The sequence below is a fragment of the Rhipicephalus sanguineus genome, unplaced genomic scaffold, assembly GCF_013339695.2.
Source record: "Rhipicephalus sanguineus isolate Rsan-2018 unplaced genomic scaffold, BIME_Rsan_1.4 Seq228, whole genome shotgun sequence".
NCBI classification, from domain to species: Eukaryota; Metazoa; Arthropoda; class Arachnida; order Ixodida; family Ixodidae; genus Rhipicephalus; species Rhipicephalus sanguineus.
In genome coordinates this window covers 135,479-161,915 of record NW_023614817.1, presented here as the reverse complement: position 1 = coordinate 161,915, position 26,437 = coordinate 135,479, and the positions used below count along the sequence as shown (strand labels likewise).

The window sequence follows — 26,437 nt, the reverse complement described above, 5'->3', positions numbered from 1 at the left end:
AAAGTTAAACAAGGCGGTGTATGCAGCTTTTTGCTGGCTGCTTCGCATTACATCGATTACCACTGTGCGTGGGATCAGCCGGATTTTTTTCTTTCAGAATTCTGTTCGCGAGTTACACAGGCGTGACTAGTATCAAGCATTTTTTCCCTTAGAAACCCATCTGGTCACGATGTGTAAAAGCATAATCGAGCAAGAAAAACTGCATATGTATTTCAGAATAGGCCACCACGATTTAGTCATTCTGGAGATTCATATCAATGTTTCTAGAAACCTGGCGTTAAATACCCTTCAGAAATGATCCATATATGAGATATGGGAAAAGCCTTATTTTAAATTGCAACGTTAGCTGACATTTTGCTCGAACTGCGCCCCCCCTCTCCCGTTTTAACTTTCGTCACCAGCCCTGCTCACCGGGAGAACCATTTCGTGTGGGTGGCCTGCTAGCTGAGGTGAGCTTGAGACCCCTGGGCTATACCTATAAATAAAGGACAAACAATTCAGGAGACCTTCCCCTGTCGGACACATAGGGGGCATGCGAAGCTTGGCGTGGAAGTGTCTGACCTACTGCTTTTCTTCTTTCTTTCTTCTTTCTTTTCTTTCTTTCTTTCTTCTTTCTTTTCTTTCTTTTCTTTTTCTTTCTTTCTTTTTTTTTTCTTCTTTCTTTCTTCTTTAATCGTTTCTTTCTTTCGCTTTGCGCAATGCTCCTCCTAACGTACGCGTTCAGTTTTTATTATAGGTAGCGGCCGTCGCTGGAACGCGGTCTTCGGGTTGAATCGACATGGCGTCTCTCAAGTCTTTCCAGCGTTGTCAAGCCTCCAGAACGGCCCAACGAAAGGACAATAACGCGATTATGGAAACTCGGGTGAGAATTCAATTTCCTGGTAGTCGGAATTTTCCTGAAATGTGCAATTACTCTTAACGACGACCTTCGCGTTGTCCAGCAGATCGCTTTTAGTTCGCGACACAAAAGATTTCGATGAAGCGCCCATAGCAAGTGTACGCTTCCCAATTTGTTTTTCATCGCGGTAGAACACATTCGTATGCTTCAGTTGAGTTAACATGGGCAAGCATGGGCACTTGGCCTCGTGGTCAAGGCACCCGCTTTTGGACCGGGGGGCCTCGGGTTCACACCTCTGTGCCTGATGAAAATTTATTTATTTATTATTATAATATCAAGCACTTGAAGACTTCGCGGATGGGACCAGGAGCGCACGCGCGCGCATAAGTAATGCCACTTGATGTCGGAGGCAAAACGCGGTTGGAAACTTTTGGGCGCTTGAAGACTTTGGTGGCTGGGAGCAGGAGCGCGATTGGCGATCATGATCTCCTCTCCATACCACCTCTCAACAACATGACGTGACATCATGACGTCATCGCAGGTCATCGCCGCTTGGTCAAAGAGGACCGCACATGGGGCTCTGCAAAACCATGTCAGCTGCAGAAAGCTTGCAATGTATGCGATCATGGAGGCAGTGCAAAACACGTTAGGTAAGAAAGCTTGCGGAGACGGAGGGGGGAGGATCAGCAAATCCACAGAGAGAAAAAGGAAGAAGAAAAGGTGGCTTTCGATTCGAGTCACCTTAGGCGATTGCATGAGGGACGCTATGAGTTTTTTTTAATTACTACTTACACTACCGTTAAACTATGTTTAATTGATGTACGACGAAAAATATTGAGTACACGTCGAATGCATCACAGCTCGAGCAACGACGACCGATATTGCTGTATGAAGCAAGAAATTTTATTCATTTTATGAACGTCTAGTTGTGCAGCTGTGTATACACTTCATACGACGATTCGTTACATAAGCCACGGTAGCCTGCTTGACATCCCGTCAATGGTAGCCAATCGTGCTATTCATACGTGCATTCCACATAGTTCTTCCCTGGAAACGAAAGATGAGACACATCTGCATCACAAAGGAAGAAACTCAGGCGCACGTTTAATAATGTTTAATTGTTGTTCTGTGCGTGCTGTTACGTTACATTTTGGCGGCAGTGGAGTACATCATTGTAAAATACAGAAAATTAGTTTTTGCGGATTGAGGAGGAGAAGGACAGACTTTATTGAAACCAAAAAAAAAAATTTCTTATTCGATTGCGGGACGAGACGAAAAATTCATACACGGTTCTTGGCTGTAAGGTGGTATGCTAGTTTACTTAAGGACTGAACTATAAATCAGTCTGTTCCACGTCCTTTCCCTTAGATCGTGAGTGAATGACGCGAGCACTTCGAACGGGAAAGCTGTTTAGCAATCGTCTTGTATTCGTATCACGAAAGTATTATCATCATAAACGGGTTTGTGCCACAAAAAATTGGGTCAACTCACTACTCACGACGTTCACTCAGCAAAGAAGAAGGCAACAGTTAGCCCAACACTAGGGAACGGGTATGTGCCGCAGAAGCTTGGCAGCCTGTCAGAAAACTATCATCATAAATGGGTATGTGCCACAGAAACTGGGTGAATCCACTACTCACCACTGGTCCACTAAAAAGCCAGAAGGCAACAGTTAGCCCAACACTAGGGAACGGGAAAGCAGCAGCGGCTTCAGGCAGACCCGAAGCGATGGAAAGCCTACGCCAACGACGACCTGCCCGTAGGTCTATGAGAGGTGCGAACACTTCCTTTCAGCGCGAGTTCCTGTCTCGGGAGTTTGGACATCTGTGCCGTGTCTGTGACTGTGTGTGGTTTAACTCGAACCTCTTCGCTGAGAATAAACGTAGAAAGAACCTAGCATCACCTAGCTAAAACCCAGCAATGACCTAGAAGCAACCAGATTAGTCTACAGAATCGTCCAGTTTCGCTGCGCCAAACCTTGCGTCACTTAGTGCAAGCTCGCCAATTTTTAAAGACGATAGTCTTTCTTGGAGAACTTAAACGCAGAAATTTTGGTCTGTCTTTCTGTCTGTCCTTCTGTCTGTCTTTCTGTTTGTCAGCACGTCCCTGGATTCAGCCACTCGGCCAAAGTTGAACCACTTGCACAAGGGCCAGCCATCGTGAACGGCTCACTAGGTTCATGCTTGTGTACATGGTTGATCAAAAAGCAAACATTACGCATATCTGAGGCGCAACATCACTAGGTAAGTATTAGTTGGTGTGTTCCTTTAATAGAAAATACATAGATACGTAATTTTAGAGACCCTAGTTTCTTAAGCTGCGCTGAAAATGCGACTGCGCCGAAACTTGGCTTCCTCCGTGTCTGCGCGAGCTCATTGTTGTGTTTCGGTTTTTACTTCGTCGTCGTCTAGTGAGCGCTGTTTCAACAAAGCTGAAAATGCGACTGCGCTGAAATTTGCCTTCCTCCGTGCCCTTCGCACGAGCTCATTGTTGTGTTTCGGTTCCGGTTCTGTATTGCACTGTACGAATGCCATGGGTTGGTGTTGAAAAACTTTAGTTTTGAGAAGGCCAAGAAGGTGAAAAAAAAATATTTAAAAATGAAAAAGCAGCGTTGTGGGCGGCCTTCAGGCTGCCGGTGTGGACGCCGCTCTGGTGTTCCTGTTTTACCCAGGCGACGTGTAAATAAAAGAGTGTGTGGAGAGTACTCGTTGAGTGCGGACGTTTCTCTGCTTCAGCGCTTCGCGCCAAACCGCGTTTTCGGGCTGGCTGGCGTCCCCGCCGGTCGCGTTGGTCACCGCCGGTCTTCGCCTGCTGCTGCGCCGGGACTACCAGCACGCAACACAGCACTCATGTTTCCCGACGTATTGCCAGATGGCGTCCATATCTCACACAGCGCCTCTTCTATCGTCTTTACACGACATTTGCAGCGAAGCACGCAGATACGCTGCCAATTTTTCTTTTGCTCTCAGTTATATTTTTTGATGGCAGCGTTATCACATACAGTATTGGGTGCGAAGCCCACCCCTGGAAAGATCGCGCCACCGTCGGCGTGACGTGCTAGGCGGGACCAGCGACTGCCTGGTCTGCTTCGCCAGGAACCGACGCGCTGAAAACAAAATTTTAGAATGCCACCTGCGCTGTAATTCTGATAAAATGGGCAGTTTGTCCCGCACCAGGCGTGCTGTTGACAACTCTTGAAAGCACTGCAATATGCAGTAGCTGCTTTTGAAGGCGTCTTATACGGTAGGCCAGTACTCGTTGCCGCATTGCATGACGTACGCAACAGAGCACGGTGTCAGCCTTCACACGTGTCCTCAAGGTAGGAAGCTGCGTGAAGCTTAGATTGTGAAACTTAGAAGTTGTCAACAGCCGTCGGCTACAACACGCGCGTGCAGCCAGCACTTCGGCGAGGAAGATTTCCGCTGCGGCGTGGGGCTGCGATGTTCGGTGAGAAGCAGAAAGCGGTCAGTGAGACACTCGCCCGAGTATGCTGGCCAGCAAATGACGCCTTTCTCCTGCAAGTTGGCCTATATGTTGCCCACCTCGATACCGACCCCAAAACTAGGTTCACTCTCAAATTCAAGTATGCCCATCTCAACTTCATCTGTTTTCAACTGAGTATGTATATATTGTCACGTGGTCGTGACGTCGACGAATACAGCAGTCAGCACGTCCGAGAAAACTATTTGGCCGAACTTGTGGCCGGGAAACTGAAAGTTAAACTACAGCAATACACTGATAGCGGCGAAGAGAGCGTCGACCGTCGATAAACTGACAAGCGGTCAAGCGCATCGGCTTTTATACAGGCGCTATCGAACTTTCCAGCAATATCGCTGGTGGCGGCGTTATCTCTAGACAAAGCAGGAACATTCGCGTGCGGGGCGCAATCTTAACAAAACGATCTACTACAATCGCCAAGCTTCTCGAACACTGCTTCGCGGACAGCATCGAGCGTTGATAACCGCCACTGCCGGTCAAACCCGAATACATGAAAACAAGACAAGTGGGCGTGGCAATATCCTTCTCGGAAGGTTGCCACGCCTATTGTGTTAAGCACGGTGTAAGAATATACTCAGGTGATGACACTCTTCCCCCAACGCATTGGAAACCGCAATCCACGCGCGTCCAGATAATGTTCGGGTTTATCAGATGACTTGCAGTTTCATCGGCGCCGTCTTAGAGGGCGCTCCGAAAAGCGGGGCAGTCGTCTCCATAGCAACGTGCATGCTGCTGATAACGTGCATTTTTCTGTGCCATTTTGCTGGATAATGTGCATCCGCCAAGCGGCGTCGAGCGGCGAAATCGAGAGAGCAACAGAGAGGGCACGGCGAGCGCGTCGGCGATGACGCAGCACCACCGTGATTCGGTTACTCGCGGGCGCTCTCCGCCTCAAGCCAATAGATGGCGCACCGCTCAACGGACCGACGACCGAACATTTTCTGGCCGCTTAGGCGCGCGCAATGTCAACACCTGAATATTCTTACACCGTGGTGTTAAGAGATGATATTCCCACCAAAATTGCTATGTAAGTTACCAAAAAAATTTGCGCATTAAAACTTTACAGTGCGGTGTCTAAACTTTGTTTTTAAGCCGCTTTACAGCTACTCGGTGCAGTAACTTCTCTCTTTCACTGCGATTCCTAGCTCATTTGGGTCCTTGTCTACTGCCGTTGTTTGGAGAAATAACTCAGCGAACGTTCTTATCAATGTTATGTGACATGTTCACCTTAGCGTTGCACAATGTCGCATGTTTTGCCTCGTAGACTGCGTCTTCTTATGACAACAGTCGCTAAGCGTACGGTCTTAAAGTTTGGTCTCTGCACGTTTTCATTGTATGGATGCTGGCAAGTTCTATAGAATGGAAAGGGAGCGGTAGGAATCACGGCCACCCGAATTCCGGGAACAAATAATCCCTTGGCTCGTTCAACGGGATCGTTGTTATCAGGCACATGCGTATACTTTGAAAATTCTTCATTTATACCCACAGTGTCGTTTCTTACCTTTTCATTTGAACACCCCTTGTAAGGACCCAAATAAAGTTTTTCAACCAACCAACCAACCAACCCCTTGTAAGATATGCTTCCATGAATCGAAAATGCAACACACTATTTATTACCGCAAGTTGTACCCGCGTACTTTGAAATGTCCTGCTCCTCTCTATACCGTTTACCATAGCCGAGAACAAGACACCTTTCTCGACTTTCTCACCTTTCTCGACTGGATGCAGAAACAGATGTTCTCTTATGCAGAAGGGTTGCGAAAAATTCTCGTGGTAATTGTTCTTGTCAGAAATTCTCCGGTATGTTATATAATATAGAAAGGTACGCGTACCACCGACTCTGGCAAAGCTTTGTTTATGAGAAGCACGAGAAGCTTTCCAAGGTATTTACCAGAAGTTACGCTTATCTGCTTTAGTACAACGAGACTGTTTGATGACTTAATGCGCGTGCGAAGTCCACCTGCTTCTGTACACACAAAAAGACCGATGACGTGCCGATAGCGACTTCACGCTTATTTGCTCGCTGAATTCACAAGTGGCCCACTCGTGTAAGCCTAGCTTGGTATCTGTATGATGAGTATATAGAAGCTTAACGAAATATCGCCACAGAGTAAAGCTAACGAGATAGTTTGTAAGGCCAATCGTTTTCTTCACCGAAAAAAACACGTACGCGGTTTATCAATTACGTTTCTCGTTTTATATTTGTCCTAAATCTTGATTCATGCGACTTAGGTGCTAGATTCGCAGTGTAGTTTGTTGTTCTATAGGTTTAGAAAGACTTGTACCGATGAGAATGAAAGATTCGAAATTACTGTAGCTTTACTGCTTTGATGGCAAATTTACAGGAGGCTGTGGTAGAGTCATTACATACAAAACTGTTGGTTATCGGCTAGACATCGACGTCCATCCTGTGGCGTATGCCAAGAAAACGAACCGGGTGTTAAGACCAACTTGGAAGTTCACGCGTAGAGACACAGTGACCAGCACAAAGGAAATTCAGACATTTCTGCTGGCCGAGGCACTCACCTCCCGGCTGGAATGTAAGAACTCCGCACTTCTCCGTGTCATTCCAATAATCTAGCGTGAAGTTGATCCCACTTGTTCCTGCAAACGAATACATTACAACATATGCGTCATTTAGGGGGAGGGTGGCGGGATTTGCACCGCGTTAATTTAATAGATTTATTGTCTAGGGCTCCATCAACGTCGTGTCGACGCCGCAGCTCCCTCATCTGCGGTCTAAATTAACACAGAGTCCCCCACTAAGGGGTACTCCATATCATATCAAGTTTTTGGCTCGGAAAACTACACAAATTATTATATAGTTGTCACAGGGACAAAACAACATGAATTTTTGTAGGGATGTGCGCGAATATTCGAAACTTCACGTGTTCGATTAGATTCTAAATGCACTTTTAGTATTCTAAACATTGAAACGCTCAAAATGTCAACACGCATTCAGGCTGCGTTTTCAGGGTGTAGAGGAGGCATTAATTCTATTTTACAGCGAAAGCTCTTATCAGATCACTACAGTTGTTTTCAGTGCCTTATATAGTTGTTCGCCGCCGCCGGTGTCCGTAATCGCTATCGCGCAAAATGAGGAAAAAAAGAAGTGAGGAAATATGATCTGGTTCGAATAGGATTTGAACCGGGGTCCTCTGCATAGCAGTCGAACATTTTACCACAGAGCCACGCCAGTGCTTCAAACTACTTTGCAAAAAGGCCCAATACTGGCGTCATGTCGGGCAAGGAATGGCGTTATCACATGTAATGTAGCATGGTAGAAGAGCAAAATCGCCAGGCCTGCGCGGAACACTCAGCAAAGTCACAGCGAAAGCGGGAAGACCGGCCTTTCTAGAGCCCGTTGTAAACTCTCTTGGGGCTACTCATACAAGTACACTTGCAATCTACCCAGTACGCTATAAGTCAATTTTTGTGAAGTAGCGAAGCACCCACTATGCAATTTGTCGTCTTTCTGGGATAAGCGAGGTATTCGCTACACATCTATAAGACGTTGTGTGCACTTTGATGGTGCTGCATGTGGCTGATGACGATGTACAAGGGGTGTTCAAACTAAAAGGTAGATTTCAGAGGCTCTTATGAAGAGATCCGTCGAATTGACCTGGCAGTGCATGTGAGGGTAGGTTGGCGTTCACATTGCAAATATTCGACGATTGAGGAGTAGCGGGGCGTTATCCGACTTCTGAGAGCGGAATGTGTTAAACAGGCCACCATTCATCGCCTTCGATTTCCATGAGTTTGATCCCGTGAAAAAACACCTGAAATGGAAGCGCTGCAACTCGAACGACGGACTCAAGGACACTGTGAAGGGCTGGGTCTCGTCCCGGCCACAGGAATTCCGGGAACAAGGAATCCCTCGCCTCGTTCATCAATGGTATCTTTGTGATCAGGTATATAGTGTATACGTTGAATGAAGTCTTCATTTATATCCACAGTATCGCTTTGTATCTTTTCATTTGAACACGCTTGTATGATTATGGCTGAGCGCTTTGTAGTGCGTCGGAAACTCTAAAACACAGACTCGTTGTGCAATTAGCATTGTGCGATGATGGCTGTTATTTTACTCTTCTGCCAAGCTATATTACATAGGTTAACGTAATTGCTTGTCCGGCATAATGCCTGTATAGGGCCTTTTGCAAATAAGGTTTAAGCACCAGAGTACTCTATGGTAGAATACTCGACTGCCACGCCCGGGGCTCGGGTTCAAATCTCATTCGATGCATGATATTTTTGCTTATTGCGTTTCTTTTTATTTCTCGCGAAACGGTTACGGACACCGGCGGTGGCGACAACTATAGTTGTAAAATACCACACAACTAAAATATGCGACAACTAAGCTGTAAAATAACAACTAGGCATCATACAAAGCGAGTTGCTTAACGACTGTGCGGTTTAAAGCTACCAAGCTATTACAAAAGGCTTAGCCATACTTCTACATCGCCATCAACCACAGCATCAACAAAATGCTTCCAACCTATTACCAAGGGCTCAGCCATAATTCCTCATGATCATGAGCCACAGAATCAACAAATTGCACACAACGCCTTACAGATGTGTAGCGGGCACCTCGCTTCTCCGCCGAATGACGAATAATGGCATAGGGGAGGGGGGGGCTTCTCTTCTTCACAAAAATTATGTATTATGGTGTAGTGAATACCCTCAATCTGTACTTGTATTAGTTGCCTGAAGAGAGTTTACAACAGGCTCTGGAAAGACCGCTATTCCCGCTTTCGCTGTGACTGTGCTGCGTGTTCACGCGTAGGCCTGGCGTTTTTCGTGCTTTTCCCATCAATGCTTCTAGGAAGCAATAAACCCTCATTTGGCAGTAGGCGCTCGTCTTCATCATCTCTTTTCTTCATCGTGCTTCGCGCTACACGAACGCAGCAAAAAAAAAAAATCCCTGAGTGCATACGCGAAGGAATGTGAGCTAATGAAGCGACTAATATTTTCACCTTGTATGCTGACGGTCATGTAAGGATTCCCGCCCTCTGTTGAATTATGCAATTTCGCAAAGAGGGTCTGGTTTTGACTGAAACGACAGTGAGAAAGAAAGGTCACACACTGAACAGTAAGAATCGCGATAAATTAGAGCATGATTACAGTGGTACAGCAGCAGCGGGGCTAATAATAGTAGGAGTAAAGCAGTTGTGTTCGCAGTAGTAGTACTGACAGTACAAGTAAAAAATGGAAAATGTTTGATTTATTTGCATGTTTTCTTTTTTGGAATGCGATCACTTTTTGTGATGCAGAACGTAGAGAAGTGAAGAGGTCGAGACGCTCAGACACTACAGTCTGTCCACAGCGATCAAGTTATCACAAAATAATAAGATTAGAACGTGTGTTTTAATACTTATCACGGACCTCTTTGAACAGCAGTGTGACATAACACAGAATTACACCTGGAGTGCTGAGAGCATATCCGAGCATAGGACGCGTAACTCGAAAGTTGTGGGTTCGGATTCCATTGACGGAAAGGGTGATTTCGCGTCCATTTTATTAACACGAGAGGTTTATGCCGAGGTCCACCAAGATTTTCATGACGTATTTCCGTAACGGAAATATGTTGCACTGATGAACCGAAATATGATGCACATGCATTTGTGTTAGAACACGTTTCGTGCTTCGGCTGGTGTTTCTCCCAGTCCTGAAGTTTTGTTCATTTTTTGTGCTTCTTTGTGCATCAGCAACACCCAGCGCTGTTTCTACTGGCCCTCAAGACTCCTGCTTTGCTGGGATACCCTCCCTCCAGAGCCTGCTATGGAGGGGATGGTGCTGGACCCGTCTTGTGCCAGGGACAGACCTCCCGCTGCAAGGAAGCGCCTCAGCTCTTCAGTGGCATCAGAAGCTGCCGATTCCGAGTCCGATGTTAAGTCGGATGACTCGGAAGCCTTCATACCTGCTAAACATCGTCGTTCAAGACGGAAGTCTTCAACATCGTCCTCAAGCGAAGAGACTGTCATATACAGCAACATCGTGATCACGACAGTAGCCTACGTGCCTGTCGACGTGTCGGTAAGCCTCAATGCTATCTCCAAGCAGAAGCTGCATGACTTTTCTTCAACTTGGCCCCTGGTCTTATTCAAGAGGTTCGAGTGAACCCAAGGAAGAATATCATAGCCGTTGACACAACAGATGAGAAAACGGTGCAAACCCTACTTGGTTTATCTCAGCTCTGTGGTGTCAGCACGCGGGCTTATATACCACAGGGCGCAAATGTAACCGCTGGTGTTATATCCGACGTCGACCTGGAACTTCAAGACGACGTTTTGAAAAGCATTATCGTTTGCACGCCTCCCTGCAAAATCGTCGGCGTTCGAAGGCTGGGCTCGTCAAAGTGTGTGAAGGTTCTTTTCGACTGTGAAAAGCTTCCAAGTCATATAAAAGCTGGTTTAGTGCGATACCCAGTTCGACCTTTCGTACCAAGGCCTCTACAGTGCCGTAAATGTCTGAAGCTTGGACATGTACAGGGTTTCTGCACAAGTGTTGTGGTCTGTGCTAAATGTGGCGGAAATCACAACGTAAATTCTTGTGACAGTTCGACATCTCGGTGCCCTAACTGTAACGGCGAGCACTTGGCAACAGACAAAGATTGTCCCACCCTGAAAGAAAACTAAAGGTTCTGAAAGAAAAAGCCAAAGAGAAGGCATCCGGAGAGAGGATGTATAACCGCAGTGCTCGTCCAACGGCTGCACATGACAAAACAGATGTACCTGCACGTTCCAAGAACAGTTCAGACAGCGTGCGTCAGAGAGAAGGGCAGAGGCGGAACTTCCTCTCGGCGACATCGTGGCCAGCGCTTCCATCGAAAACGTCGGAACCCGTCTCTGAAAAGATTGCTTCTCACAAAGCGTCGGAACCAGCTTCTACTAAGGCCCCGCCTACAGTGGAAAACTCTGTAAATAATACGGTCCCTGTCGAAGACGATGCCCACCTTATCAACTTACTTAAGATGCTTGTCAACGTTATTAGAGCACTCATTGCCGGTCGCCAGACACCAGCAGCATTAGCCGCAGAGCAACTTTTGGAGGCACTCGTTCCAGTCTCGACGGCCTTCGCTAAAAACAGCATGAACAGTCGAAAGCCCCGCCCTTTCGTGCTGCAATGGAATGTCCGATCCTTACGGCCGCGGCATGCCGATCTGGTTCTAAGGCTCCTCGCAATGAACACCCCGCCAGATGTTATAGCGCTTCAAGAGAGCAATGTCAGGAAAGACGAACTGAGACTTCCTGGTTTTGTGGGCGTTCATAGTAACGCACAATGCACAGTGCCGGCATGTGGGTCTTTCCGATGCACGGACGCCACGCATCCACGAAATCCTTCAAAAGCTTCATTATACGTACGAGCTGACCTAGATTTCTCAGTTATTGACACAGGCGACATCTGTGACAAAGATTTTGAATGTACTGCTGCTGCTATAAGTCTCAGAGACACAACTACGACTGTATCAAGCTATATTTTCGACCCACCCGATCTTCAGACACCACATTACTGGAGTCTTTAGTCTCTCGGGCGGTCATCATTTGTTCTATGTGGGGATTTTAATGCTCACCATCCTCGCTGGTGTTCTCGTCCACAAGACAGTCGTGGGGTGGAGATCAATGAACTGATTATTAAACATGATCTGCAAACGCTCAATGACGGTTCACCCACATTTGTCGGCAGAGGAAAGGAGCATTCTACCATCGACCTTGCGATATCAACCAGAGATGTGTGCCTGCCTGGTCATGTGAAGCTGATCCATGGGGCTCGGATCACCTACCAATTTGGTTGACTCCAGAACACACACCTAGCCGCCAGACTGCCGCCTACAGAGTGACAAACTGGGACAAGTTCCGTCAGCTGCTTTCCGAGGCGCCATCGCACGACAAGATGTTCAACTGGTGAGCGAGTGTTTACAACAAGCTACGGCGCGACGAATGAGGAGCATAAATAAGCCAAACTCTGATCTTAAGCTATTGAGGCTACGCGCCTGTCGACGCCGCGCCTACAGAAGGGCGCAGCGCTCTAAAAGGAGATCAGATTGGACGGTGTATAACCGCCTAGATGCAGCCATACGGCGACACAAAACAACTCCGTCGAAAGAGCTGGGCTGCGCTGTGTAGTTCGCTGAATGCGGCAAACGGTTTTGGAAGTGTATGGCGCATACTGAAAGCTCTCCGAACCCTGATATCTGCAGGAATCCAATTGCAGCTTTGTGCATAACGACCGGACGGCCTCCGCAAATCTCGCGGAGGAATTTGCCGATCTTTTTGTTTCTACTGTGTCAAGAGACAACTCTAATGGTGACCTTGCCTCCCTGATAAGTGCCGATACCAAACGCTTTGCTATGGTCCTGCCTGTCAGATGGACGAGGCAGATTTTACCCTCGAGGAGTTGCGACACGCGCTTTGCATATCATGTCGCCGCACTGCCCCAGGTGAAGACGGTATTACGTATCAAGCCTTACGAAACATCGATGAGAGCTTCCATCACTACATCTTGGACGAATTAACAAAGTGTGGCGAACGTCTGTGATCCCCGTTGAAATGGAAATCATCTATCGTGAAACCAATCTTAAAGCCGGGCGCCCTGCAAAACACCTCAAGTCATACCGCCCATATCATTAACTTCTAATGTTATGAAGCTGATGGAGCGAATGGTGCTGTTTCGTCTAGATGGCAGACTACAGGAGCTCAATTTCTTTCCTGAAGTTATGAGCGGCTTTCGTCGACATCGTTCAAACCATCGATAGCATCGCAGATCTCGTATCAACACTTGAATCTGCTCGAGAAAACAGGCACTCTGCATATAGCTCTTCCTGGACGTTCAACAAGCTTTTGATCGGTGCCACATAAGGAGATTGTCGTTGCACTTATGGCTGCCGGAATTTCGGGTCGACTGCTTAATTTGTGCGTAACTTTCTATCGGAGCGCAAAAATGAAAGTACTAGGAGGAGTGACAAGTGAATCGCGCACTGTTAAATGCGGTGTCCCCCAAGGTAGCGTTCTGTCGCCGCTTCTCTTTAACAGTGTACTTGCTGGCTGCCAAGCCGATACCTCAGAATATGAGTTCCCAATAGGCATAGCAATCTATGCTGACGATATTGCACTGTGGATAAGCGGTCCTTCGCAGCAGGGTCGCGTCTTCGCGGAATTTTGCAGAGACCTGAATACTACTACAGAGTTACCTAGAAGAAGTTGGCCTACAAATTGCCTGCTAAGTCAGCCGCATTGATTACCATCCCAGACAGCGTGCTCGACGAAGCAGAGCCGGCTTTACATCGGAGATACACAATAGAGTGGGTAGACAACATCGTTACCGGGCGTAATTATCGATGACGCCTGTCTGGCGGCCTGCCGTTACCTCCGCGAGGCGCAAATCACAGACGCTCTTCAAGTATGTGGCTGCTCTGACTGCTAGGGGCGCTGGCTGCGATCAGACGACAGCCCTACAGGTGTATCAGTCAGCTGTGCTCTCTGGCTTGATGTACGCTTTGCCAGTCTTGAACGTGCCACCTACTTTGATGTCTCAATTGGAACGGGACCACCGTGTTGCCTCCGAATCATACTTGGTTTACCTCGCGAGGCGCAATCTGTTCCTCTACTCACCGAAGCGCACCAGTTGCCCCTGAGGCTACAGGCAGACCAGAGAGCGCTGCACCATATCGAGCGTTTGCACCGAGCAACAGACGGTAAAGCACTTATTAATCGCCTCACTCAACGCCCGGGATCTCGCATGGGGAAAATGGCGGCATTGTTTACTACGATTGCCGGCAATTCAGAAGATTCCACTACCTTCACAACCCCGAAAGAGTACAACCAGTGCACCTTCCCCATTTATCTATCCATTCCCGGAATACATAAAAAGTCTGACCAGCCTGTTTCGGCACTATTTCAGTTGGCCCAGTCGCACCTATTTGAAAAGTTTGATGACTATCTCCATGTATTTACAGACGCATCTGTACGCAGCGACGGCCAAGGTGGCTCTGCAGCTTTCTATTGCCCTTCGACTAACATCAGACGGGTGTTTCGCATACCGCATCCATCCTCATCAACAACTGCGGAACTATCAGCGATTGATGTTGCTCTGAAATACGTTCAAGAAGAATTAGGAGCACCAAAGGTTGTCATACTCACAGACTCTCGTGCTGCCCTTAGCAGACTGTTGAGAAAAGACTGCGACGGTCCAATTACATGCAGCATTGAAAATCTGCCACAAACATTATTTCTAGTGGGGTGTCCCTCATTTGCCAGTGGATACCTTCGCATGTGGGTATTGCTGGGAATGAAGAGGCCGATCACGTTGCTTCAAGTTGTGCCCACAACGAGTGCGACTGCCAAGAAATTTCATGCCTGATAGACAACGCTCGTCTGTTGATCCGCCGACATCTTTTAAAGCAGCACCCTGACCAACGCGTCGCAAGCCGCGGGTTGTTCCCTCCCCGTATTCGTGGTCGTGGATTGCCTCGTTGTGACAGAGCCCTCTTATATAAGCTAAGAGTTGGCTCTGTATTAGTGCGTGAGCGCTTATACCGACAAGGTCGTGTAGACAGTCCATCATGTACGTCGTGTGACTCCTGTGAGACACTAGAACACATAATTTTTGAGTGTCCCGCATTTGTTATGCAGCGAGCACTGCTCATCAAGGAATATGGACTTATTGGTCTCAAGTGTACGAACCTTGATGATTGCCTGTTCCGAGGGGTTGTGCTGCTCGGCGTGACCAGGCCCATCGAGCCCTACTTACTTTCTTAAAAAGTACCGATTTGGCCTCGCGCGTATAGACAATTTTCCTTGTGGCCACTTATTCGTGTTTACGTCTGTGTTATTTGTTTTTTCTTACCTATTTTCTTTCCTTTTTCTTTCCCCCCTATCTTCCTTTCCCCAATGTTTCCCCTTTCCCAAATGAGCAGGCAGGCGTTGTGCCCCTTTAGGTGGCAGTTGTCAGCCTGTTCCCTCCCTATTTCCTCTGTGTCTTCGTGTTTTCTATGTATTCAAACCAAATAAATAAATAATGCAGAATGCCTGTGTTTGATTCCGGTTCGAGGCGTGATATTTATTCTTTGCTTCCATCGGGATTTTTGGCTCATTGACAATGCCGTCGACGCCATCACCGGATTTCCTGCAACACGAGCTCCTCATGGATGTGGCGTTAACATGTGCAAAGTCTATTCTCGCTATTCCTGGTTTAATATAGACTGTTAATCACCCGTGGCACACACCATGATACCAGTGGCCGTGTTATGGGGGCATGTGCCACATGTGACTGGTGGAAAGCGTTTCTTGACGTTGGTGGCACACAGGTCACGTTATTCATGTCATGACATGTTAATGGTGTTCGCCACACACCTCCTCGTGTGTATGTTTTGGCATATACTAAGCTATGGGGCGACCGCGAGTGCGCCCAAACGTAGGCGGCCTGATAGATAGATAGATAGATAGATAGATAGATAGAGATAGATAGATAGATAGATAGATAGATAGATAGATAGATAGATATATAGATAGATAGATAAACTGTCAAAGTGCCTGTGGTTCAATAAAAATGCTTCGCATATAAAACTTAATGCTCTTTTACGAAATTCCCGATCGAAATTAGGGAAACTGCAGATTTTAGTGCTACGGGCGAATGATTCGATAATGTTATCGCAGGAAAGAGTATAAATGATTTACCGTATTTGGTAGAAGCTATAGGAGTAAAAAATATTGTTGGCAGCAAACATGGTACCTGTGTATTTACTAAAAGCTTAAAAAAATTCCAAAAGAAGAAATTTCACTAAAAGTCGACGCAGAGATGCAAGATCTTTCAAATTGTTTGCGTCATATATCGCGAAATGAGAACGCCTAGAGCCGCGCCGGAATGTCTTACTATGGAATATTGCAATCATCGGTAATTTCTAAACCCTACATTTGTTGAGTCTAGGTGATATTGCTGTTTCGGCTAACCGGTCATACTTTAGCTATTTACCGACGCTGATCGTTTTAGTTGCTACGTGTTAATGTTTGCCATAATATGCTGAGCAACACTGCATCTATTATTACAATAATGAAGATGCAATAATGTTTAAAATTATTTAGATCTCCTGTTGAGCATTCACACCCATTTCGACTTCTAGGAATCTATTATTTTAGCACAAGGCAGTTGCTAATAATTTTGTATCACTTCTCTCGAACAATTAAGTAAATACAGGACCACAAATTCTTGTCATTATAAAACTAAACTATAGAATGCTGAAGCTTTAGAGCTATGTTAAGGGGAACTTACTTGTACTATACTGTCTTTTGTTGAACTTGCTATTCTAAAACCAAAACTTTGCGAACAATAGCACCAAGGCTTCATATACATCTGCGGAAAGCTTACTTACGGTTGAGTACCATTCAAGTAGGAATGCGTAAACTTGTAATCAGTGTAATTCAGAAACACCATTTTGTCAGCTACACACGTAGTGTGTTCTTCAAAGCTCCGTTGCTTTAGCCAGATGGTTTCATTAGTGTTCAAAGCCTAGGAGAAAGAAGAAGCGTGACCGCCACATCTTCATCACCTATTACGTTAACGCCACAGGCTGTACGGGAGATTGCAGGTGACAGTTTTTGTGCAACGTCTTTGAAGCGATTCCTTCTGGTTTTGCGTCTTAGTGACATTTTGTTATTTTGACTTTACAAGTGTTGTCGCAACTTAAAGTAATTCTTCAATATATATCCTGGGAGCACGTAATTCATGGCTAACCTTCGTTTGGACTCAACAAGAACCTTGTTTTCTCGTTTAAAAGAAAGCAAAAGATTCGGGTAGCTACGCAGCAGTGGTGGGAATACTGACGAAACAGTGGAGCTGGTGACGTTTCCCTCCTTCTCGCCCTCCTCCTCACAGCACATCATTCCTCCTCGCTCTAAATTTCCTTTCCCACCGCCTTGATAATAAAGAATACATGGCTTGCTATGCTATACTTTCTTTCTCTCTCCTCACCATCCCTAGTTGTTTGTTCTTCTTCTCGTGCTCTCTTGTGAGCGTTTTTTTCTGTCTTTCTGTTTGTCTTTCTCTTATCGTTTCCTCGTCGGTCGCCCATAGCAACGTAATCATATGGTTCCCATAAAGCTGATTATGCTACCGTGCCTAGATAGCCGAGTGGTTACGATGCTCGCCTTCGGGCCGTGAGTAAGCGGTCCGATAATACGGCGCTTTTCATTGCGATAGCAATTATGTGGACACTCTCGGCCGGTTTTTGACTTCACCGTGATGCTGCGTATAAAGTCCAAACCAATAAAGTCCAAACCAATAGATCACCTCGCGCATCGTATGTTCTACACCCGTAAAAGCGCGCGAGCGTTGAGAATGAACGCGACTGAAGCAGAGATGAAACGAGCCGGCCATCTCCGTGCTACGAAGGGCGCATGCGATAAAATCGCCCCGCGTGCGACGGCTGCCGTCAATGGCTCCTTAAGCAGAGAGAGGAAACATCCCGCTGCCCGTCTTTCGTCGGGCGAAGAAGCATGAAGGGGCGCCGGGGTGGCGGAGCGGGGGAAGGGAGGAAGGCTGCATTGTTTAATATATATATATTGTGTGGCAACGGTTAACGCGCCCTTTATTAGGCACCGAAGGAACGGTGAAGCGACCACACCCGAGGCACAGATCACAATCAAGCCGAGTTCCCACCACCGGTGAAGACGACGAACCCCATGATGATGAACATGTATGAAGAGGGTAGATGTGTCTAATGACCGCCCACAATATATTGTCACGTGCGAAGAGAAGATCCCCAGGCAAGAAATACCACGCTGGCAGAAAAACTGATGCAGGTCTAACAATATGGCCGCGCCAAAAACCACCAAAGACAGAGCGAGAGCGCGCGCTGTCCCAGACGACTTCTTCGTTTGTTTTTGCTCGATGCGTGCTCGTGCTCGCCGCAGTTCATCATCCAGGTGGCATTATTCCCCACTGAAAAAAAGCATTGCCTCGATGCTCACGCAAGTGGACATGCATAAGAAGAAAAGACCAAACGGGCACAGTGTGGGCACTTCGTAAAAAATGAATAAGGCCGAGGCGCAGTCGCACTAACGCGTGAAGTACGGCTTCAGTCGTAGAACGCGAACAATCTCTGGGTAGTGCTTGCGACGTTGGGGGAGAATATATATATATATATATATAATATATATATATATATAATATATATATAGATATATATATATATATATATATATATGTAAAAGAACGACACAGCAGACAGCACCCTTGCTGCGGGCAGGCTGCTCTCTTTCGTCCTCCTTTTCTTTTCGCTTTCGTTCCCGAGCTTCTGTGCCACTCTTCGTCACTACACTCGGCCACGCTGCAACTGGTCTACTCCTGCAAGAAAAGCGCATAAGACAACGTCACGTTTGTCGACGAACGCAGTTCTTCATTCGCGACACATGCACAGAAAAGTTATTCCGCTTTCTCTTGTCCGTGCGCGCATCAGAAGCCGTGGAGCGTACTTGCCACGTGTTCTCTCCTAAGCGCTCGGAAATAATGAACGGGCCTTCGTACTTTGGGCGCAGTTTGTCTGAAGACGATGGAGCACCTCGCTGCAGCCACACCTCGTCGCCTATATATTTCGGCGCCGGACGGTGGCGTCGGTCGTAGTACCGCTTTTGCGCCTGCTGAGCATGTGCAATCCTCCTGCGTGCCTCCATACGGATTTCGCGACAAAGTGTCGACGTGCAACGGAACCGCCCAACCTTGACGGGAGTGTCCAAACCGAATGTAGCATTCAGTTGCGGGAGCTGGGCCGTAGACAATCCTCGTAGGGGCAAGTTCCTGCAGAGCTGTGTGCGCCGTGTTAACTGCGGTAGCAGCCGCTTGAAGATGGTCATCCCAGTCAGCTTCCCCTCGTTTGTGATTCTCACAGTACGGTGCGAGACGAGCCTGGATAGTCTGGTTCGACCCTTTCCGTCAGGTCCGTTCGCCTGTGGGTGGTATGCGACGCGAAGTGGTGCCTCAACTCCTACTTGCTGTAGGTAAATTGTGGAGCTCGCGACTGCGGAAGGTGGCCGACCGGTCGGAAATCAACTTGTTAGGAAGACCGTGTCGCCATTCGAAGCGCTCTCTCAAGAATCGGATGACGTAGCTAGCAGCAAGCGAAGGCACGGCCGCGACCTCTACAAACTTGGACAAGTGATCCACAGCGAGTATAATATAACGATTACCCCGCTGCCGTCATTGGAAGAGGCCCGATGTGGTCTATGCCCAACGTGTGGAAAATTGTCTCCGGAGGCTTAATCGGTGTAAGAAATCCATGTTGGCCTCCGGGACGTCGTTTTGTGTTGTTGACACACTCGCAACTGGCAACATACGAGCGCACACTTTTATACATTTTCGGCCACCAAAATTGTTCTTGTGCCTTGCGTAAGGTGGCTCGATAGCCGACATGGCCTTCTTCGGGGCTGTCATGAATGGCACGTAATATGCTCGATCGTAAGGAGCCAGGAATAACCAGGATATGACGCTCGTCACTCTTATCGGCCCAGTGACGACGATACAACGTACCATCACGTAAGACAAACTTGGCATTGTGTCCTGTATCCTCAATGGAGTCTATAACGGATACGAGACCTTCATCGCCGCGTTGGGCCTTCGTCACGTCCTGCTGAGAAAACATAATCCAGCTTTCTGGATTCCGTGGGGAGGATTCCTCGATCGGATTTCGCGACAAAGCGTCCGCCAGCTGATTTTGTGCGCCAGCACGGTGACGGATGTCGTACGTGTAGTCCTGGAGCCGAACAATCCATCGGGCAAACTTGTGTTTGAGGTGCCGCTTCTGGAACATCCATGCAATCGCGGAGTTGTCTGTTACCACCGTGAAGTGTCGGCCAAACAAGTAGTGGCGGAACTTTACGTCCACACTCCACACTACGGCCAAACACTCCAATTCATTCGAATGATAATTACGTTCCGCGTCCGAGAGTTTAGGACTGGCGTAGGAGATGACGTGCCCGCGCCCACTTGTGTCACGTTGAAGAAAACTGCCCCTAGGCCAATCTGACTCGCATCAGTATGCACTTCTGTCACCCAGTCTTCATTAAAGTGGCAGAGCACAGGGCTATGCGTAAGTTGGTGTTTGAGGGTTTGGAAGGCGTTATCCTGCGAAGGACCCCATTGAAATCGAGCGCCTTTCTTCAGAGTCCGTGAGTGGAGCAGCCGTTGACGCAAAGCTCGGCACGAACTTGCGCAAGTATGACGCCATTCCGAGGAATACCTGGAGCTGTTTAATAGATGTTGGTGCAGGGTATTTGGCTACGGCGTCTATGCGTTCAGGCAAGGGTCGTACGCCATTACGAGATATCTGATAACCGAGATATTATATCGTCGTCAACCCGAACTGGCACTTCTCGCGGTTAAGTCGAAAGCCGGTGTTATGCAACCTCTGCAGTACTGTGTCGAGATGTTTTAGATGTTGTTTTTCTGTTTCCCCGATGACTAGAATGTCGTCGAGGTAAACGACACAGGCGTGGTCTATCAACGTGCCCAACACCGTATTCATGGCACGCTGAAACGTGCTTGGGGCAGTTCGCAGACCGAAAGGCATCCGGTTAAATTCGTACAAGCCAGATGGAGTCCGGAAGGCCGTCTTAAACTTATCTTCTTCAGCCACGTTTATCTGCCAATACCTGCTTTCAGGTCTAGTGATGAAAAAACCTGGCATTTCGTACGGCGTCAATAGTATCGTCAATGCGTGGCAGTGGGTACGAGTCTGGTATGGTGTGTTTGTTCAACTCTCGGTAGTCGACACAGAATCTGAGATTGCCGTCCTTTTTACGGACTAGGACAACAGGTGCTGCCCACGGGCTAGCAGACGGCCTGATGATGTTAGCGGCTAGCATTCTTGCACCTGCTCGTCGATTACAGTCCGCTCTCGTTCGGCGTATCTACGTAACGGTATGGACACAGGCGGATGGTTGTCGGTTTTAATATGGTGCTCTAGCACGCTAGTACCGGGAAGCTGATCAGTAGTATCCGCGAAGAGCGACGCGTGCCTCTCGAGTATAGCGGGCAGTGTAAGTGGTGTTGTCAGCTCACCTGGTTGAGCCGGAGGCGTACTTGGGCTACGGGACGGAGGCTGAAGCACTCCTTCCACAGTGAGGCGCACATCCCCGGAAAGAAGGTAGTCGGCCCCCAAGACTATGTCTGCCGGCAAGTCTTCGAACACGGGCACCGAGGACAAGAACTTGGGCGGCCTCGGTGTTGATCTGCAGGTTTATGGCACCGACCGGTAGTACGTCACCACCGAGGCCCGCAGCGGTGGCTCAGTCCAAGGCTGGAGATCTCCTGGGGCGTGGCGTCGAAGCAATGCCGTACGCTGTGCTCCGGTATCGTCAAGAGCCGTCAGTTCTCCAATGCCGTCGACGGAGACCATGAGGGTTGGAAGTGGACGTGCTTGATATTGTATGGCTTGAGGCTGGCTTGTGGCAGTTTTTATACCCATGCCCGAAGCGCCCACATGTGTAGCATCCACGTTTCGGTGGACCCTGCTCCTTAGGGGAAACTGTAGCCGCACGCGATGAGAAGTGTCCTGTAACTCCACTGCCTGGCGTACAAAAGTGGAGATGTCGGCTGAGTGGGTGTTGGCGGACAAGACGGCCGCGTGCGTCGAGTCAAGGATCCCGTCGATGACGTATTGCCTGGCTGCCGAGGAGGTCCAGAATATGCCGCAAGCTTGTAAAAGGGACAGCTTGTCGTAGATGTAAGTTGCGACGTCTTCAGCTGCACCTTGCCGGCGTGACCGCATGGTCATGAAACGATCGTCATAAGCGCTCGGAAGCGGCTCAAACGCGGACGTCAGGGCCGCGCTCCATGTCGGCCAGGTAGTGTAAGCGCTGCCTTCGAATCGATGCCATGCTTGGGCGGATCCTCGCAGACGTCCTTCGGCGACGGATTTCTGATTGTGCACTCCAAGAGTGTTAAGAGCAACCGAGTTTACGACGCTTACCCATCTCGCGGGGTCATCTTAAACCCATGAAAAATGGAATCTCGTCTCAGGGACGATCCAAATGGGGCGCACCCAAAGCCGGATGTCTTGAGCTCTTGAGCGAACATCGAGAAGGCTTGGGAAATCGCTTCGCCGCAATCATGACGCGGAGCCGCCGTGGAGGCCTGGACGCCGTCCGTGGTCGGTGGCAAGTCCGTGAGTACTCGGCCACTCGGAGTGTAGTGGACGCAGGGATGTCGGCGTCGGTAGTTCGCGACTGCGCCATTGTAAAGAACGACACAGAGACAGCACCCTTGCTGCGGGCAGGCTGTTCTCTTTCGTCCTCCTTTTCTTTTCGCCTTCGTTCCCGAGCTTCTGTGCCACTCTTCGTCACTACAATATTATATATATATATATATATATATATATATATATATATACTTCCGTTGAGACGACGAACAGCACGAAAACCGCTTTGCGTCCTGGAGCGGCCTATTCGCTTACACCAGCTTCTTTGAGGGTTACGCGAGATCGGACGCAAAAGAGTTCGCTGCTAGCTTTACTTTTATATCATTCCAATTTGTTGCCATGACTAATTGCTGACCCTTTCGGCGAAACTGATTTTTTTTTTCAGCCCACCGTCACTATGAATAGCTTGTGATAGAGATTATGCGGCCGATAACGCAAGTTCTGGGTCTAAACATCAAATACTGGTAAGCGTTAGATCAAAACCACCTACACCTACTAAACAGGGTACTGACACAAAAAAAATGAGAATAAGGAGGGAAGCAGGGAAACTCGTCTCAGGAGATGCAACTGCGCCATACCGTTGTTCATCTCCATATGTTTTGACAGATGGCTGTATTTGGGGGGGCTCGTGGGCGCGCCGCTACACCCACCGACGGCCGTGACGCTGTGTACCGGCGGCAGCAGCAGCAACAGAGGCCAGCAGCCGGCGCTTCTCTCACGTCACGCGTTCCGTGAGCGCGCAGCCATGCAAGTTCCGAGTGAAAGCATCTATGCAGATTCAGAGAGGCCTGCAAAGCGGATGCACTAATTACGGCCTCACGCGTACGACCCTTCAACTTCGTCAAGGGAGAGCGAAGGCGGCCAGGCGCCATCAACCAACTTGCGCCTGGAGCAGGGACCATGCCTCGTAGTTTACCTCGCGTTACAAAAACAAACCTTTCGTTGTTATCTGGCCTAAACGAGGAAGACGGCCGCGTGGCCGATCGTGTCCAGTTCCCCGCGTCCCTGGCGACCAATCAAACACGCTTCCCAGCATGCAATGTGGCCGCCGAGGTAGCGGATGTTCAGAAATATCGTCGGTGTTGGTGCCGCTCGCTTGCCCAGACCACACAATAAATACTTCACAATGTGCAGTTGCTCGAAGAGATCAGCAGAATACATAGACACGAAGGAAGGCTAATGCTTACAAAACGTGCAAATAAATTTACAGGACACATGGCCAAACTACATACAGTGACTAGAGCGCAGATTAAGAAAGTGCGAGTGTTGTGCAGATCTGGTAGGCAAACGGATGCGTTTCGTGAGCGTGAAGTGTGGAGCCTTGACACATTGCCGTGTCATTAGAACGGGCCCAATGATCACTCTGCTAACCCGAAAGGAGAAAAGAAAGGAATCGGCACGACGACCGTGTTTGATAAATCATAGGTACGTGTTAAAAGTGATCACTGAAAATGATAATCATTTTTTAGTAAATCATTATTCAGCATGCCAACCCTTAAATAACATCCAAATGCTGCGTACTTGGTATTTTAGATACACTGTGAGCAGATTGCAGAGCGTTAGAAGCTTACCTCGTGAATCACGATCACTAGGAGCACGTAGCCAATTACAGTTTAACAAAGCGGGTAGCCTGCATGCCACATGCTGCGCGGGACTGGTTCTCTGGCTTTCAATGGGTCAATGCAGACTCGCATGGTGTACTGGCTTAATCAGCTCACCAGCACCACATAGCGTGATTTCCTATTGATATTCTTGCAGCATTGACAATAAGTGCGGTGCAATTACTGCAGGCACGGCGTAGCCTTTGGAGCGAGCTTCCAACTAGGTTGCAATCATCGCATGAGAATGTGGCCGTCGCAGATAACAAGCGGCTGTTATCCACTTGTTGTATGAAGTCAGTACGAAGAATACCAGTGCGCCCATTTCTTGGCATACACTCGAAGAAAAGAAAATCTGTCCTTTGGCTCTTTTCTTTTGTCTGACCTGCCAGGTACGCGTATATGACTCTACTTAACGAGACACAGTAAATCTCTTGTAGGACACACGACTCTCCGAAGAGAGTACAATGACTTCCAAAGAGAGTTCACGTGTTTCTTTAAAGGGAGTCATAGGTGGGGCAAGTCAGAAGTCACAAAGAAGAGTCAGAGGACACCCCTTTTTTCTGAAAGTTTATTGCTAAGCCAACAAGCATTATTGCTGTTCTAATATAGATATTACACATTGACTGTCCGTCAAGATTGCGACACATTCGACTATTTTCATCCATCTCGTACTGAAAACAAACTGCGACTGTAACGACATTTTGATGCTTTCATTTGTACGATCTAACAGCGGCAAAAGTTATATGTAGATCTGGAACGCAAGCGGTTCTTGTTTCTGAACACTTTCCTGTTGACGCCGGCAGACTGATTTATGCCTATCTGAAGCTCATGCGCACTGCAGCTTACACATAATTTCCTCTCGACGTAAAAGGCCAGCGATGAGACGCCTTCACGTTAATTTTGTTGAAAATGTATACAGCAGGTTTCACATGGTAGCTAAAAATGCGCGAAACATGAGTCTTTTTCGAAGCAGAGGATGCATATCCAAGTTGAGCGAGAACAGAACTTTGTAAAGATAATAATATCAACGGTTTCACGTCCTAAAACCACGATATTGTTATGAGAGACGACGTAGTGGAGGGCTGCGGAAATTTCGAACATCTGTTGCTTGTTACCGTGCACTGATATTGCACAGTACACGGACTTCTAGCATTTTGCCATAATCAAAATGCCACCGCCGCGGCCCCTTCGGATCAGCAGCCGAGCACCATAACCACTGCTTCATTCCGGCGGATAGTTTCTAATGGTCGTCGTGACATTATAAGCAGTGCTAAGGGCAGCGGTGAGTGTCATGGCACTAAGGAGACTTCACCACCTGTCAAAACACGAGTGAAGCATTTAAAGTTTCTCATTAGCGCGCGGCACTCGTGGATCGCCTCAAAAATCCTCCTGCTCCTCGGTAGTTTTCCGTTCTTAAGCTCTAAAGTTACTGAATGGCGCAAAAGGGAAGGTCTTCGCCACAAGCGTGATGTTTGACGCGCAGCTTAATTTTGGAATAGCAAAAAACTTTGGAGAATAAGAAAGAAAGAAATACAACGACAGAAAGCTACTCGGCTCTCTACGTATCTACGTACTACATTATTATCTTCGTAAATTGAGCGCTGAATTAAGTATAGCGGCAAACATGTTTAAACTAGCCAACAAAAAGTTTCTTACGTTATATAGGTCCCCTTGGTTGACTGTATGGGCAAAAGCACAGCTTGCAAGAAGCAAGATGGCGAACTGGCTGTAGTGCATTATTCTAGTGTTGACGAGGTACAAGCTCAAAGTACTGGAAGCGACAAAGAAACAACAATGACGCATCCCTATATATACGAAATGAAGTACGCTGGAGAGAGCGTCTTTGGCTTGTTTGAAGTTGTTTGTGCGACGTCGGGACAGTTTGTCATGGATATAAAAGATCAAAAGATGCACCTGAACAAGCTATGTTTAGCTTCAAGCGTCTGCTTTAGTTGAAAAGATTTGTTGGTTCGAAACACATGTCATCTTCTATGAATTACTCTGGAATCGATTTTTCTTCGTAAACAAGTGCTGCAGATAAATATATTCCTTTGAAGACATCAAGACATGATTTGGAAATTGTTTAAGTAAAACAGCTCCAGACCACTGATTTTAGTGCTTGCTATTTAAAGCCAGTTTCCTGACCCTCTGTGCGTACACGTGCTGAGGTGGCACGCGTCATCCAAATTCGACACCAACCTAGTGACGCGGCCATCTTACTTCCTGAAATAATTCTCTATGAACATCAGAATTTTTTTGTTAGGCCGTATTCCCTGGGACTTACGGGACGTTGATAAGCAAACTGAACGATCATGG

General features: G+C 47.7%; 1 long non-coding RNA gene across 1 annotated transcript; it reads right to left on the bottom strand.

The window, feature by feature from the left end:
• Positions 1-6,301: 6,301 nt before the first annotated feature.
• LOC119376808 (uncharacterized) lies at positions 6,302-25,903 on the bottom strand. The gene is made up of 4 exons (XR_007414623.1): positions 25,778-25,903; positions 16,701-16,837; positions 9,310-9,386; positions 6,302-6,940 (listed from the first exon to the last, which is right to left on the bottom strand). It is a non-coding gene; the product is annotated as an uncharacterized LOC119376808 (long non-coding RNA).
• Positions 25,904-26,437: the final 534 nt, after the last annotated feature.